We start from the raw sequence: 18409 nt of genomic DNA, 5'->3' as shown, positions 1-18409 counted from the left end.
TTCCAGAGCTCTCTCAACTCACTATTGCACCTGTAACATTGTCGCGGTTCTACTCTCCACAGTTTAGCACAAACTTCGATCTGTATTTTGCTGAACTATGCTCACACTTGCACTTGGATCAACCATTCTGACCTAGATGCGTATCAACATAGCCTTTTAAATTCTGCCTGGCTTAAGGTAGCAAATGTGACTGCTCCCCTTAAGCCTCACAAGTGCATACCAAAATCTGAACCGTGGCAAAACTACACTCGACACTCGTCACCAAAGACAAATTTGTAGAAAGGCTGAACGCAAATGGAAATGGGACAGGCTACTTGTCTCTAACATCCTACCAGAATGCTGCTAAGTCTGCAGGCTCTGTTCCATGGCACCTCTGACCTGTGGTCTTCCAAAGGGCTCTATTTTGGCTCCTTCTCTTTTTTCTCTCTACATGCTACCTCTGGGCGCTATTCTAAGGAAACATGGTGTATCATTTCATTTTTACGTGGACGACACGCAAATGTATATTCCAATCAAGAGAAACAACCCTGTAGCAATACATTCTCTTCTGCTATGCTTAGAGGAGGTTAAAGCATGGCTAGCTCAAAATTTCCTCTTTCGAAATGAAGACAAGACTGAGGTCATTATTTTTGGCCCAAATGAAAATTCTCAGTGTATAAGCCCTGATTTAGCGAGTCTATCGGCTTTTAAATCCCCAGGGGTGTGGAACTTAGGTGTTCTTGTTGACCAGCCTTTAAAATTTGACAAACACATTTCACCCATAATCAGTTCCAGTTTCTACCAACTTTTTCTACTGTCTAAAATCAAAGGCTTTCTCACTCCGAAAACTCTGGAAATGGCTGTTCATGCATTTATAACGTCTCGGCTAGATTACTGCAATTAATTATATTGCGGTAGGCCTAAGTTCTCAAATTGCTCGTCTTCAGTTAGTCCAAAATGCTGCGGCCAGACTTATTCATAAGTGTCGCAAATATGACCACATCTCTCCGATTCTCAAATCTCTACACTGGCTGCCAGTTCGACAGAGAATAGGTTTTAAAATTCTACTTTGTTTTTAAATCTCTACGTAACTTAGCTCCTGCCTATCTCTCTGAACTTGTTCATCCTTACACTCCGTCCAGAAGCCTAAGATCCTCCGACCAGGCTCTGCTGGTAGTCCCTCGCGTTAGACTCAAGCGTAGAGGGGAGCGTGCATTTGCGGTGGCAGGGCCACGACTCTGGAACACCCTGCCTCTAGAGATTAGAACAGTCCCTACCCTGTCTGTCTTCAAGTCTCTGTTAAAAACCTACCTGTTTTCTTTAGCATATTGATCTCTATTCTTAGGTTGGTTTTACTATTTTATATTTGAGTCTGATACTGTTTTGCCACTCCTGTTTTTCCATTCTATATTTGAGTCTGATACTGCTTTGCCACTTCTGTTTTTCTATTCTATATTTGAGTCTGATACTGCTTTGCCACTTCTGTTTTTCTATTCTATATTTGAGTCTGATACTGCTTTGCCACTTCTGTTTTTTCCATTCTATATTTGAGTCTGATATTGCTTTGCTACTCCAGTTTTAAGGTTGCTCTTAGCTTTGCTGCTTTTATTTGTGTTTTATGTGTTGTTATGTATAGGTAATATTCTCTTATTATTTATCTGGTTGTTCAGTAAAGCACTTTGGTCAGCCTAGTGGCTGTTGTAAATGTGCTATATAAATAAAGTGAACTTGAACTTGAACTTGTATGTGTAAAATAATGACTTTTTTTTTTTACCTAAAACCACGTAAACACATTGCATTAAACCAAATACACAAAATAATGTTCTTTTTAGAACCATCATATGACCCCTTTAATAACTAGCTTGTGTTTTTTTGTGTAACTTTAGGAGCAGACTAAAACTTTAGTGAATCAATTCTTTTGTTATTAATCCGTGCCAATTTATTTTACAGGTAAGAATGGTATAATATTGGCATGTCTTTTGCGCTGTAAATTATATACTGTATGTGGTGTAATTGTAAGTTGTTGTGAATCACAGTCATGTTAGTCACTGAATACATTATTAATAATTATTAATGTTACTATAAATAAAACTAATAAAACAGCACAGACACCGTCTGAATAGGGCTTTAGTCATTTAATACATTATTAATAACAACTGCACTCAACAAGATGCTCCATATTTATAGCCAAATCCAGTGGCATCACATTGACAAGCGTCTAAATATTCGTGACGTCAAATATAAAGTAGAATCAACTTCTTGTGTACTGAACTGTTGTATGAAAAGCAAATTCACGCTTATAATTGTGCAGTTGGTTTAAGCCAAAATAAGTGAAACCCTGTGCTTTCAAACAGGAGTCCATGGGGCGGAAAGGAGGACTAGGGGTGTGTAAAATGTAGAAATAAATAAATAATAATTATAAAATAAATATATTAAAATAATTAAATGAATTAAAATTAATAAAAAATGGTTGAAAATAAATGATAAAAATTGGATTAGTAACTAAGACTAGATTAAGTACAAAATCAAAGATTTAAATAAATAATACATGTAACTCATCAGATAATACATATTTTCCAAATAATATTTTAAACTGGTATAGTATACAATTTTAATAATTATAAATTGAGTCTTCTTTATACATGAAAATATACAGCTGCCTTTTACATTTTTTGGATGGGGTCCCCATGAGAAATAAGTCATTGATTAAAAAAAAAAACCACACACACACACACACAAAAACACTGTCTAGCCAATAATAAAAGGAATCAAAATAGTGTTAGAGGGAGCCGGTTCTTAAATGCATAGGTTTACTGTGATTGACAGCATGCTATCCATCACTCACTGCTGAGGCTACAGTGTTCAGCCACAGAATTCCCTGAACTTGAGACATTGGTGTGGTTTTGTCTGTCAGCATGATTTGTATGTTGGAGAGTTGTCCACTGCCAAGAACATGCAGTGGTTTTTCATCTTCAGGCCGTGGTCAGTCAAACTCATCATTATGTTTTTAAAGCTCCTCAGAAAGGATGGTTTAGGGAATGTGTGTGCAAATGTCTGTATCAATTGGTGTTTAGCCCTCTTTAAACCCAGCATGCTGGACAACCTCCATGGATGACAAAACTTTATTGCAAGAATGTCTCTGCCATTGCCAACACCCTTCAATCTGGTTTCCGTCCTTCTTATTTGCTGTGACAGATCATGTGTGTTTCCTTTCAGTGAAAGAGTACCTGTAATAGTAAATGTATTGGTAAGTCATAAAAACTTAAAAAAAAAAAAACACAAATGGAAGTAAATGGTAATTAATAGTGTCTAGAAAATGATAAACAAATCAAAACTTCCTTATTTGAGCAAGTTCATCTGGACAGTCACTCAACAACGCAACAACGCCGATATAACCATAGATGTTATGGGTATAATGTGCGTCACATGACTAATCATGCCTCATCGGTTTTGAATACCTCTGTTTTCACAGTCCACATTACATGAAAATGAAAATGGCATCCACTTGGCAAAAAGTGCCGTCTTTGTTGACAAAAATGCTGTCTCAGTGTGGACGGAAGGCCAAAACGGAGAAAAAAAGGAAACCTTATTAGTGTGGACAAGGCCTTACCCAAATTATAATAACTGGGGTCACTTTATTTACTTTATTTATTAACCAGGTTGCTGTTTCGTGATATCTGTAAAAAGTGATCAGTTGACTTAACTTAAAAAAATTGAGGGGACCTGTTGCCTTAAAGTTATTCATTAAATAAACTTCATGTTTAATCAAAAAAAAATTAAGCAATGTGGAATTGTCCAGTTCACATAACTTATTTTTTTCAATTAAGCATTACGTTTATTTACTTAATAATTTTAAGGCAACGGGTTTACTAAAATTGAAGTGAACTGATCACTTTTTACAGTGAACCCTTCATCTGGAGCTTTAAAGAAATTCCAAACAGCTCCTTTAAACACTGTTTCTTGTTTCCTTCAGAACTTTTGACAGACCTGTCAGTTTCAAACCTGTTCAGATGAGAAGTTGACAGAGCACATTTGTCCTGTCAAGCCTGTAGAGAAGAACAAGTTTGTCCATCTGCCCCTAAATACATGCGAATGTACACAAACACGCAGGTCAAATACGCAACATACCTACATTTATTGGCAGAGAAACAGATTTATCCACATTCTCCTGCTGGGAAAGTAGATGTTTAGTGAATGCTGAGGTGTTTTAGACGTACTCAGCCCCCTGCAGAGAGCGCTGCCGAAAAGGCTAGCCAGGGCGCTACATAATATGAGGCATTGAGAGGAGCCATTTATTCTGAAATGCAGGAGAGGGTGGTGATTGTGCTTGTGCTTGAAAATCGTAATGGGAAGTTGCTGGGAAGGTTGATGGTTGGGTAGACATGACGTAAGGAAAAACAGCTTTGGTTTCAATTTGAGTCTTTTGCGTCATTCCTCTGAATGCCATAATAAATCATGGAAATGACATCCCATTAGCCCCGCTCCAGGCTTCCGCACCCCCCTCCTCTCAGCCTTCAGCTGCTTCTTCACATGGCGAGGTATGAAATATCACTGTGCAAGGAGAAGAAAAGCACTGTGAAAGCAGAAAGAACAAGTGGCTCTGAGAGTCTAATTGAAAAGGTTATCAGAAGACAAAATGAAAGAGGTTGTTGAAAGAGTCAGCGAGAGAACTAGACAGTAACTGGAGGGTGGTTGAAAAGAAGGGAAGAGGAGTAGCTTTGTGCATTTGATGATGAATATTCTCTCTTTGAGTCTTGGTTGACGTCACAGCCAGTGCTCAGAGCGCAGCTTCAGGCAGAGAAGAAACACATGTGTTTGGCTTTTCACCTTTTCCCTTTTAGATTGTGTGCCTGTTTTTGTGTTTAAGCTCTGCGTTTTCAGCCGCAGTGGTTTTATGTCTATTTTGCGAAGTTTAAACTGTGGGGCTAGTCAGCTGGTTTTCTCTGGGAATCAGTACTGCAAAATGTGCTGTGAGGATTACATTTAAATGAATAAATATGTTTTATAAATAACCTTTATTAAATTAGCACACTGTTTTCGTCAAAGACCTTCTTCAGGCAAAGTCATTTGTTTAATGACTTGTTTGGATAATTACCATTACTTTAAATTACTTTAAAACAACCATTCTTAAATGAAAAATACATAGTTTAATCATTAGGACATAGCACAAATATATAAAAAAGATTAGAGACCATCTAGATAGCAAAAACAATAAATATATTGGCATATGTAAGAAAAACAAGAACAACTCGTGCAATTATTATTATTATTATTATAAAACAACATTCATTATGGATAATAATATGATCATTATTATTATTAATACAATTTTTAGTAGTAGTGTGTATATATATAATTAATGACCTTTCTCACAGACCTTAATTCCATATTTTGTTTTGTTCATTCACTATTTAGCAGACATTTTGAAGCAAATGTATGCATTTTATCTTTTTGTGTGTTCAGTTGGAATCAAACCCATGACCTTGCTAATGCCATGCTTTAGTTGAGCAGCAGGAACTCATTTGAGCATAGAACCACAGGATGCCCACTAAACAAAGGATTGAATATACTAGTAATGATGCATTTCCCAGCTGTTTTGGATGCGCATAGTTTTCTCAAAGTTTTCAAGGGCAGTCCGACTCTGTGCTTTGATTTGAGAGGAGTTTGTGGCTCATTCAAGTGTGTCATTGACCCTGTCACTGCGAGAAGAAGGACAATTCTGGGAATTACATTGCAGTTCCAACGTGTACTAATATTATATTACAAACGTTTGTGCTCTTTTGTGAGTCAGCCCCCCTGAATGCTAATGTCTAAGTTGGTTTGGTTGACCCTCACACTGATTTCATTATATGAACGAACAGATCATAATCATGATGAGGCTCATAATCTGTGCTGTATTACTTGCTTGAACTACAGTATATGTGTGTGTGTGTGTGTGTGTGTGTGTGTGTGTGTGTGTATATATGTATATGTATATGTGTATGTATATATATATGTATATATATTAGGGCTGTCAAAAGATTAATCGCGATTAATCGCATCCAAAATAAAAGTTTGTTTTTAATAATATATGAGTGTGTACTGTGTATAATTAAATTTGTATGTATAAATACACACACATGCATGTATATATTTAAGAAAAATGTGTTATTTATATATAAAAAAAATTATATTTATATATAATATAAACTATATAAATATATATACAGTATATGTATGCAAATATCTCTTAAATATATACATGCATGTGTGTGTATTTATATATACAAAATAATTATACACAGTACACACACATATATAATGTAAACACAAACTTTTATTTTGGATGTGATTAATCGCGATTAATCTTTTGACAGCCCTAATATATATATATATATATATATATATATATATATATATATATATATATATATATATATAGCACGTCTTATCACATTTCCAGCATTTCCTATTTTATAAGAATGTAAATAACACAATACATATATCTGAATAGTCAATCATCTACTCCAAAAAAAAATCTTATAAAAGGGGGCCACATTTCCAAATTTCCAAATTATTTTTTTAATGGCATTGTGTTTTTTTCTACTATGTGTCTGAGGTTTATTCTAAACCAGAGGAGGGCGCTCTTGAATTGGCATGAGATATGAAGCACATAACCTTTGGAACTCTTGCAAACAACCTCAAAAGTCTTGAAGATATTCATCACCATATCTTCAGCTACATAATCCAAGTGTTTGTAATAATTAGCATAACTACACTGAAATCTCCTTTGTCACATACCATTTGTAAATTTCATGACGGCACATTGCGTAAAAGCATTATTATCTTTTGGATATCTGGCTGAGAAAAGATGCCAAAGCAGTTGATAAACCGGCTTCTAATGAATCCTTCTGTGTGGTGATTATTTATAATTACGCAGATTGCGATAGCAGCTAACACTGCTCCTTCCACTCGGTGACAGGGCTATCTTTCATCATTACTGAAATGTGTATGAATCAACACAAAGGCGGTTTTCCAAAGTTGCTGACGCAAAAGGATTATTAGGAGTTTTTCTTCTCCGCAGGGAGAGGCTAACTGCATTAGATTGGTGTTATTCAGGGAAAACAGCCTCGATGTCTTTACACCCTGGAGATTTTGGTCTGTCTCCAAAGATCAGAAATTCTGCCACACAAGACTAAACAAGTAGACAGATTTTGTGCACTGCCCTGAAGCCTGTCTATACATTTGGATGCAGAGTTAGAACTTTAGACTGAAACCTGGTCTAAAGTCAATGGCGCAGTATTTCTTTAGTTATTTAAAGGGCACATTAGTAATATGCGCCTATAGGCGGGTCCACAATGCGCGTACACTCTGCTTATTACACACACAGGGATGCAGCAGCACACAAACATGCCAAATATTAAAATAAAAGGATTACAATGTAAATATTATTATTGTGTACATAAAGATATGGTGGAATCCGGCTTGTCCCGTAGATGGTCTCCTTGCGTACTTTAATCTCACGCACAAGCAGATCTTTTTCCTCTCTGGAGAAGCGTTCAGTCTTTCCGCTTGCAAATTCCGTCATGTAAATAGCAAATCCGCCATGGTGCGAGCGCAACTGGCTTCTAAATGGAATGTGAGATGAGACTCTGATTGGTTTATTGCACGTTACGCCCAAAACACACCCATTACTCATTAAGAGAATAGGGACAACCCTTTAAGACCATGCGCCGGGCGCGCAGACTATTTTTCCCGTCGTTAAACTAGCAAAAGTGGATTCAGACACGCCCTAAGTAAACTTGTGCCCTGTGCTTTAGACCATGCGCTTAGATCATTAAAATAGGGCCCTAAATTATTACTTATTGTGTTTGATGTTGCTTTGAACTTTCTATTCATCAAAGAATCCTGAAAAAAAAAGGGTCACGGTTTCCACAAAATATTAAGCAACACAGCTGTTTTCAACATTGATCATAATAAGATATGTTTCTTTAGCTGCAATTCAGCATATTAAAATGATGATGGATCATGTGACACTGAAGACATTAAGCGTAGCGTCAGTTCTGGCAGGTCATGTCAGTCAATTGCTGCTCTCCCTGCTCTTACCCATGCTAGACTGCATGGATGCGCAGGGAATTCTTTCCCAGAACCGGACCATACCGCCAATTAATGATGCTGAAAATTCAGCTTTACCATCACAGGAATAAATGACTTTCTCAAATATAAAGTTATTATAAATTGTGATTTTTCACAATATTGCTGTTTTTACTTGATTTTTTTTTTTTTTAAGTGCAGCTTTGGTGAGCAGAAAAGACTTCAAACATAAGTTTCAAACATAGCATAATAATTTTAGCGAAAATACGGATGATTAGTAATAATAATAATAATAATAAATCCATAATGCATCTTATGTGTTTCTTTTTGAAGGATTGCAGGATAGTTTAAGCAATCCAAAATTGAGTGAGAGTTAGTTCCCCCAGTAGGCAATATGGTCTTAAATGGGTAAAGGCTGTCAATAGCCAATCACAACCAGAGATTTTCTGTATTTCCATTTCTGTTCAGTCATTAAATCACATTCATATCTTGTTGAATCTGTACTCTATTTTTGTCAATGTTTTTATAGTTTGATAAAAAAAAAAGGAAACATCTATGAAAATAAATGATTTGCTGTTTGCGTCATCGGTGGGTTTCTCTATTACATAAACAAATGCTGTTTATTGTCAGTAGTGTGTAACCAGATTCAAATGTTCATCAAGTTGTGTTTATCTAAGTTGTGTTTTCTCATGGAGGGAGGGAGAGAGAGAGAGAGAGAGAGAGAGAGAGAGAGAGAGAGAGAGAGAGAGAGAGAGAGAGAGAGAGAGAGAGAGAGAGAGAGAGAGAGAGAGAGAGAGAGAGAGTGAGTTCATTCCTCTGAGATATGACTCTGTCTCGCACAGCGGTTTGAATTTTAATAGCTCAGTGTGGGAAGGCCTTAAGTGCACTCACACACCGATGACATCACGGGTCCCCACAGTGCTGAGCTGCAGGCGGCACAAACAGAGGTGACAAACAGTGCAAACGGGGCAGAACGAAAACCCAGGGCTCAGCAACAGACAGAGAGCGCACAATCATGTCTGTGTGACCCAAAATCATTAAAGACAACAAGGTCAGTTCCCTTCTACACAGTGGTCTATCTCTTATGTAAACGTCATGAACTGTACATTTGACACACTGCCAAAGTTTACTGTAGATGAGCGTGACGTGACATATCTTTAGCTTGTTCCTTTTTTTTTGCTAAGGTAGCCATTTGACCTATTCAGTGACGGACGATTACAAATCCTGTCTCCCATGGCCGAGTTCTCAAAAGCAGGCAATACATTTACAAAACTCTTCACAGTCAAAATGACAGAAATGAACAAAGATTTTGGCATTATCATGTGAGATTGCAGTTTAATGTGTTAATTTAGTTCAGTTAAGTACAAACATGACACAATGGCCTAAGACATCTGTCTAACACATAAACCAACAATTTGCAATGTGGATTGTTGTGGAATTTAGTGAACTTTATAGACTTTAGTTCAGTGATATGGAAATTGACTTTGGTATTATTTTTTGTTAATGTCAGTTGTATGTCAGTTTGTTTGTGTTTTGCGGCTGTTTACACAACAGTTTTCGAAAAACTTTTAATGCTTTTTGGCCGTTCATTTACACGACAACGGCGTTTTGGACGCCTGAAAACGCAAGCATTTGAAAACGAGTGTCAAAGTGCAAGTTTTTAAAAACGATACCGTTATTGTCTCTGTGTAAACTACAAAAACTGTGACGTCATGCGCATGAGTATTATGTGTTCAGTCTATAGGCACGCAGTGTTTCTTTACAAATTGGCATCGCCAACTACTGGCCAGACATGAATAATACAGCTTTTTTAGTAGTTTTCACAGATCCTTGTGAACAGGGATTGTTTCCACAACGTTTTCGTCTGTACTTTAAAGGCAAAGGAAAAACTTTTCCATGTAAATGTACCCATAGTTAGTTTTGCCTTGTCTACCTGCCCATCTATTCACTGGTTAGTTTCATTGGTTACTGATTGTTACGCATCGGTTTCAGTTTCTGTTGACTAGCCTCCTTGTGTATTCAAAATGTCAGTTTACACAGTTCTTTGTTTGGTGTTGTATACGTCTTTGTGGATTATTATTACTGCAGAGATTTCCTATGATTTATTGATTAAAAACTGTTTTTGTCGCAGCCTCCAGAAAGTGACAGTTAACATTAGTTAACTACATCAGTTAACATGAATGAACTATGAAAAAATACTTCTAAAGCATTTATTTGTCTTAGTTAATGTTAATTTCAACATTTACTCATTCATTATTAAAATCAAATGTTGTACATGTTCATTTTATTTAATGAGATAACATTGAAAATGAATAGTTGACTAGCATTAACAAAGATGAACAAATACTATAACAAATGTATTGCTCACTGTAAGTTAATGTTAGTTAATGAATTAACTAACATTCACTGAGACCTTATTGTAAACTGTTACCTTGACATCTAAATCACTTTTTGTAATGTCCATTTAATGCTTTAGTCTGAAATCTTCTTTTGAGTGCTTTTCTTATCAAATATTTGTGATTAATGAAAAACATATCTAATTAACTGGTTTAATCATCAGGCATTGTGCTAAAGTGGGTACAGTGGAGTGTCTTGTCATAACATGACAAAATGCACTGCTGGTCACATAGCACTCTCCTGTGTCACCCTCAACTCTGACACGTGACAGGAAACTTGATCTGCACGTACTCCATGGGAATGGGAAACAGACTGCCGGCTCTCCACACAACTCCCTTCTTACTCCACGTCTTGCTGTGGGACACTCACCACAATGCAAACGTCATTAACTTGTGCAATCTACAGACTGCATTTTATTGTAGTGTACATTTTCTGAAATGTAATTATTCAAATTGAATTATCCAGGTTCCCAAGTTGTATATTACTTTAAAATGTATTAGTCTGTAAATAATCTTAATATGGTTTTAACTTTAATAGCCTTGGAGAATCCAGGATATTTCAGATTAGGGGCATTTTAATTTCAGCATTTGATTGGACAAAAATTGGACACGCCCAAGAGTGCAAGATGAGTCATCAAAATGTTTTGGTCCGTTTTGTCTCAAGAAAAAAACGGTACATTTTAAATGTGTTGATTTTGTCAAAGCTAACAGACCTGGACTACAACAAAACAATAATAATCTTGAATTTATTTGGTCCTTAAAGGTAAACTAACTGCTCCTCTGCATGGATGTGGTTTGAGGCTCCGTTGTACAGATGCAGGACATTTTGTCAGAGAGAATGGTCAAATAAATAATGTGATGTTATTTTTTTCTCATTCATTATGAAATACAGATAATGTGAAATACGGATAATGTGACATGCACACGCAAAATGACGAATGCACTCCATTTCTGTGAAATCCATCCCGACAGCTCTAAAATCTGAATAATTATTATTTATCAACATGTCTTTGGGTAAAGACATTGGATGGATTTTTCTTTGCACTCTCCCATTAATAACATTTTGTTATTTAAAAAAAAATAATCTATGCAAACTGCGGCAATGAAAAGAGGCCTTGACAGAGACCCTGAGGTGCTGGAACGTTACTCTGAACTGTTCAGTCCACTTTAGACATTCTACTAACTATACGTTTGCAACTACATGAACAAACTCTCAATAGAGTATTAGTAGACTGTTAGGTTAGGGTTAGTAGAATAAGTTGACATGTACTTGTGAAAGAACTTCTAGTCAGTAGAATGTCTGTTGGCGGATCATCATGATTTTAAGCAGACAGTCTACTGATACTCTAATGACTGCTAGTTAACATGTTGCAAACTTACTTATAGTTAATAGAATGTCTAAAGTAGACTATCAAAATAAAGATTTAACCAAAAAAAAATGACGTAGTGTAGGTTTAAGGACATTTGAGAACAATTCAGTATCCTTTACTACATCATCATCATCATCATCATGATCATCGTCAATAGTATTATCAACAGGAGCAGTACTAGATATTATTATTATTATTATTAAACACTGTTGCGTATTTCAGTTTGAGCAGTTTTCATTTCAAAATGCAAGTAATGAGAGAGGGAGAGGGTGAGAGGTTCTCACTTGCTTCAGTGCTCTCAGGGTCAGCTGTTTGCTGAATGACGCACATTGAGCCCCAGTTAATATTGTACAGGAGGCATTGGCGTCTGACTGAGCATTCCATTACAGGCCTTTCATGCTGAGTTCACTAAGCAGCTGTGTGCTGATTTAGCTGGCTCTCTCTCTTTCTCTCTCTCTGTCTATCTGCCCTGAGATCAAAGTCTGGGTCATTTACCAACATTACAGAGAAGGGACATAATGCAGATCAATGGCACAACATAGAGGAGTTCATTGCACAGCACAGTTTTAATTGGTCTAATTCTAACAGCTTGTTTTTCGTTCTGTTTACCATACTGTTTTGTATAATGTACATGAGTAGTTGACATAACATGGACTATTTTGCTATCAATATCAATATATTTTTGGTTAAATATTATGAATGTATAAGAGAAAATGTGTATCATAGGCAAACGATAAACCATTTGTTTATTTTCAACCATTTTAATAACCTTTTTACCTTCACTGGTTTATTTTAAGTGTTCCTGGAGTGTGACAGGTACTTTTTTTATATGTGCAAATATTGCACATTTCATATCATGAAAACGTGTGTATAACAAAGGGGAAAAAACAGGTTTATATATGTATCATCAATACATCTAATTAGTTTGAATCTCATAAATTTTTGCTAAAACAATATTGCTTGTTCCACAGCTATATTTAACATACTTTTTAACTGAGTACATTTAATTGTTTTCACAATAAACAGATTAAAACTAAGCCCTTAAAGCCGGGACATGATGGTGGAAAAAGTATATCTCAATGCTTTAGCGTTCTCTCTCAAAGGTCAAAGTTTCTCTGGGAAATAAATGCATTTTGAAAATAAGATTTTATGATTTCAATAAAATCAAATATATGCAAATAGTTGATAAACTATGCAATGCTGTTTTATACAGAAATCGTACGTGATGCATTTATGCATTAAAATTTGCATCACAAGTTTATTAGTTTGTTTATATTGAAACTCTTAAATTTAGGTAAATTTAGATATTTGGAATGCAAACATATAAATTCCTTTGACAATGACAATGCAAAAAAAGAATGCTTTCTCAGAAAGGTGGTTCCACTTTCTGAAAGACTTTATTACATCCAACCCAGTTTCATCCAACAGCTGTTTCTGATTAGTGACGCAAAACTTTTCTCAACCTGTGAACCACACATTCTCCTTTAATAATCTCCAGGAGTGTTACGGTGGACTGTAAGAAAGAGTTATGCAACAGAGTGAATGGGAATGGTCTCTTAATGACTCCATTATCATAAAGGTTAAACCCCTCACTGTTTCTCAACTCTGGTCAAAGTGATTTTTGTGCTCTGCTTTAAAAAAAAAAAAGTCATACAAATCTTGTGAAACTAGACATATCCATCACATCAAAATGCTCAGAAAATTTAGAACGGTGCACCAAAGAACTGTTTAGTAAGGTTAGACTTGTTGTTTGCTGTTGATGTGACTCATGCCGACAGCATAGGCTGTACTGTGCAGCTTATGACAAGGGGATTATGAAGTGTTGAACAAATACACTAATACACTAAATGTTCTGATAATTTGGTCATCTGGACCTGTCTGAATCTTTTCCATCATATTATGGCAAGCCAAAAGTGTCAGAATTACCCATTGCACCTCGCGTCTTTTGCAGCTTCTTGCGCATGACACATCAAGATTATAAAAACGTGGTGCATGAGAACCTGCTTTTTTCCCCATTCCACTGCCCTGAATATCAAGTTTTTAAAAGCAAAAATGTGTTCTGTGTGAGTCGGCCCTTAAATGTATCAAGTTTGCCAGATAAATATTTAAACTTTTAATCTGCCACAGTACATGGTCACTGCTTACTGGTTTTGAGATGAACATACTGAAGTTTCAACCTTCTAAATTACTTTTATAGAGGTTTTACAGAACATCTATAACATGCCTCTCTGAAATACTTGATTCTGATTGGTCAGTCGTTGCTTTCTGTGCTCAAATATTTTCATTATGCATGTTATTAATAATATTCCCGCTAGTATGGGCTTTAGTTTGACTGTTGTCCAAATCCATTTTCCTAGTTTTGTTTCTCTTGCACTCCACTCTTCCTACTTAGGCTATATAAGTAACAGTAAGATAGCAACTCACTAAGATAACTCAGTATTTCATGTCCATATTTATTTGCTATAGCCATGGGAGATTGTCAGCCAGTCATTATCTCACAATAAGCTATAAACTATAAACTAAGTTCTTGATCACCCTCCCAAACAGCAACACAGTGTCGGCCCAGATCCGGCCCATATCTGGTACACATGGATTGACAGCTGTCAGAGCTCATTTTGTGATGATGCTGATTGTACATGATCTCTTACATGTTTCTCATTGGAGGTGCAAAGCAAAGGTCAAATCAAGTCAAGTCAAATGTATTTGTATAGTGCTTTGTTAATGCTTATAACATTGCTATATAGTATATATCGCTTTACATGATTGTATTCCAGGTATACAAAGTTGGACTTATAAATCCAAGTTAACATAAAGAGAAGAGCAATAATATAGTTATTTTTTTTGTTAGTCATACTGTGATTAAAGGTCTTTAAACATGACCAGGGATGGGCAACGTTGGTCCTGCAGAGTTTAGCTCCAACCCTAATCAAACAAACCTGAACAAGCTAATGTCATCAGGATTACTTAGGTCAGAGATGTGCTGCGTCCCAATTCGCCTACTTATACTACGTCCTGAAAGTATGTACTCTTTTTTATGAAGAAAACGTACACACTATTGAGTGTGTATAAAAGAGTAGACATGCTTTGGGACATGCTATCACGTCATAAAATAGCGTCTTCAACGATTGTTCTCAGTCACATCCTGAAACGCATACTGTCACCGTAAACTGGCCTGTCAATCATCTTGTCACAATAAAAATCCTCCACATTTTTTTTAAATTTCATTTAATTCCCTAACGTATTGGAGAGAAATGCGGTAGCACGTTGATTTGCAGTCACAGGTCTTTCATGTGGAAAACTCTCCTCATATTAATGCATAACGATGCATTTAAAAGCCAAACGGTTCTTTATAAAAGTCCACAATGTTATTGGAGATGAAATATAACACGGATAACACTAAAAAAATATTTTTTATCAGGTTAAACTTTGATTATTAGTCACTCAAACCTTTATCTAACCTCTACCACCGGTCGCGCAAATCTGCCATGTTTTGTAGTTTTTTAACACCTTTTACTCATGTTTCTAGTCCAAAGCGCAATGGGTTGTGGGCAATATGTGCACGGATCCACACTTCGGAAATCTACCGTAAATAGTAAACCATCCGGGGACTTTTGAGATACTCTTTTCAACATACTATGCTTTGGGACACACTTAGGCCTAATGTAATCATACTATTTAGGATATGGACATTGGGAAGCAGGGATGGTCTTATTATTGGGAGATAATGGGTCCGTGGCTCTACCATTGGAAAAAAGTTTAACGGTTAACTTGGATCACAGGTGCCTTGATTACATTACAGCCTTGAAGTCATTGAATTGACAGTCAATGTTTGCAGATACCATAGAAATGAATGACAAGTGCCGTGAACTGAATCCTGTCATGCCATTTTCTGTGACTTCTCTTATAAATAGCATTTTATCGGTGCAAACTAGACCAATCCAAAACGACGAATGTTTAAGAGCAAATATTTAAAAGATTAGCCGATGGGCTGTTGATTCATCAAATGATAAGATGTTTTCCCACAAAAGCAGTTTATTCAGCTCTCCTCTATTGACATCCATTAAAAAAAATTCCTCTGGTCTCCTTCCCTGCATACCTTAGCGTTAGCAGGCATTACATTTTTCCTTTCTTTCTTTGTTTTTTGGTTTTTTTTTGCAAACCTTGCAGGCTTGCCTTCAGGGTACTTTGCTAAGGCTACAGGCAAGTGAGTTTTTATTTAATTTTTTCAAGGTTGGAGCTAAACTCTGCAGGACAGCAGCACTCCAGGACCGACGTTGCCCATCCCTGATATAGATTTTCCCATTTCTGTTTACTCTTACTTACCTGGACAACTGAGAACAGACTAAAAGCATTTTTAAATGACTTTGAAGTGGTTTCTCTGAACTTCCTGTCAAGGACGGCTAGCTTCTAGTCTGACCTTTGACAGAATCAACTCATCTCTCGCTCATACTTATCTCAGCTTACAATCCTGGCCACAGCGTGTCCCAGAAGGGAAAGATAGAGCAGTGCCGTACCAAAATACCTCTGACTTACCTACCATACACATGACTATTACACTCTATAATCCATGTAATGTCATTACATCCATGCTTGCCTCATTAAAGACAGCTAACTTTAACTTGATACTCATCATATGCTATTCAACATCCCAAGAGATGTCAAGTGTTCAGTAATAAATGCATTCCTCCTCACTTGGATTGATTATTATATTGGTCTGTGTGAAAAATATAAAAAGCTGTTCAAATATGTTATAATAAAAAAAGCCTTTTTCTTTACCTCTCAAGAGAAACAAAATATTACACGGCCTCACAAATACTAATAGTTATCGAATACTAAGCCTACTTGAACAATTCTCTAATGAATACCACTTTAAAGAGGCTTGACAAAATTTATAAATTTATCGTGTCTTCAAAACCCAGTTCATTAGGCTTAAATGCTTGAAATTGTAGATAAGTTTGAATAGTTCAATATTTTTTGGCCACTAAAATTCCCATACTTCCATTTTGGTTTATTTCATAGTGTTGATGACTTTATCCTTTTAAAGTGCAGACAATAGAAATAATAAAGAATGAGTATTTACTTTTGACAGGCAAAACTATTTTGAACTCGATTTGGTCTAAAAATTTTTCAACATAAGTTAATAATTAATTAGTTAAAACATGCTAGCAACATGCTAAATCATGTTAGCAATGTGCTAGTCATGCTAGCAAAACATACTAGCAACATGCTAAAAACATCCAATGTGTTAAAGGTGAACTATGTAAGATTTTTGCAGTAAAATATTTAAAAACCACTAGGCCAGTGTTATATATTTTGTTTAGTTGATTACTTACAATATCCCAAATGTTCCAACTATTTGTAAATCGTTAGAAAATTGCGATTTTAACCAAGGAACCGGGACGTGTGAGCAGGTGTGAGGGAGTCGCCAGTCAATGGCGTCATATCCGCGTTACCCTCGGTTTCCGCTCGTACTGCCATAGTAACCATGGCGACAGATTAAACGAGGATACGTGAGTGGCGTCTCTGTCAAGACTGTTGCATGTACTTTATTAGACAGGTGAGCAAATGTACATAAAACTGATCAATGTTATATAGTTCGACATGATGAAATGTTAGAATATGATCTGTATGTTATTCTAATGTTGATCTAGCTTACAGTACTTCTAGTCTCATACAGCCAACAAACGAACACACAGAATAACATTCAACACACTCAAATGCAGTTTAGTGTGATAGTGTATGCCTAACTGTTAGACCAAGTGAAACAGCGCTGCGTTACCTCACAAGTTTAATTCTTCTAATAAACTGACCTGTGTGAGTAGTAATGAAGCACTTACGGATAGTTCGGTTGAATTAATTGTCCTTATTCCTTTATATCCGCGGGACTCGTGTGTGGCACTGATATCTGTCTCTCATTAGCAATCGCGCCCGGCTTCATACCACAGTCATGTTAAAAATATCAATGTATTCCCTCATCCATAAACATTATTAGATCCATCAGCTTGACAAGATCCATAATTCCACTTAATGCTTATGCGTCATCAATATACGCCTTTATTATCGCAAGAGGTTAGCGACCCCTAGCACGAAAAAATTACATATTGTAGCTTTAAATCATGCAAGCAACATGCTAAAACATGTGAACAATTTGTTAAAACATGTTAGTTACGTGCTAAAACATGCTAGCAACATGCTTAAACAAGCTAGTAAAATTTTTAGTAAAACCTTCAAACTTCAGGTTTTTCAATGTTATTTTAAACTTTCAGACCTGGGTTTGTCAAGTCACCATCAAACTTTGTCTTCAAACTTTATCTAGTTTTATTTAATGTATTATTTTTATTGTCATATTGATATTTGTACACAAAATCTAGACAAAAAATTGCCTACATATTCAATTTGTAGTCGAATAATCATGTGTGTTTAGATAGTCCTGATAACCTAATATACTATATGATAAATGTCTTTCAAGAAAACAATTTTGTTTTGGGGAAATATGCTTAATATCTACATTTTGTTCAGTGCTGATGTAGATTCTAATTTTCACGTCTTTTCATAGCGTTTCATGACAATCTCATATGATTTAGTGTTATT

Source organism: Squalius cephalus (assembly GCF_949319135.1).
Source record: "Squalius cephalus genome assembly, chromosome: 9".
Taxonomy (NCBI): domain Eukaryota; kingdom Metazoa; phylum Chordata; class Actinopteri; order Cypriniformes; family Leuciscidae; genus Squalius; species Squalius cephalus.
Note: the sequence above shows the minus strand (reverse complement) of the source record.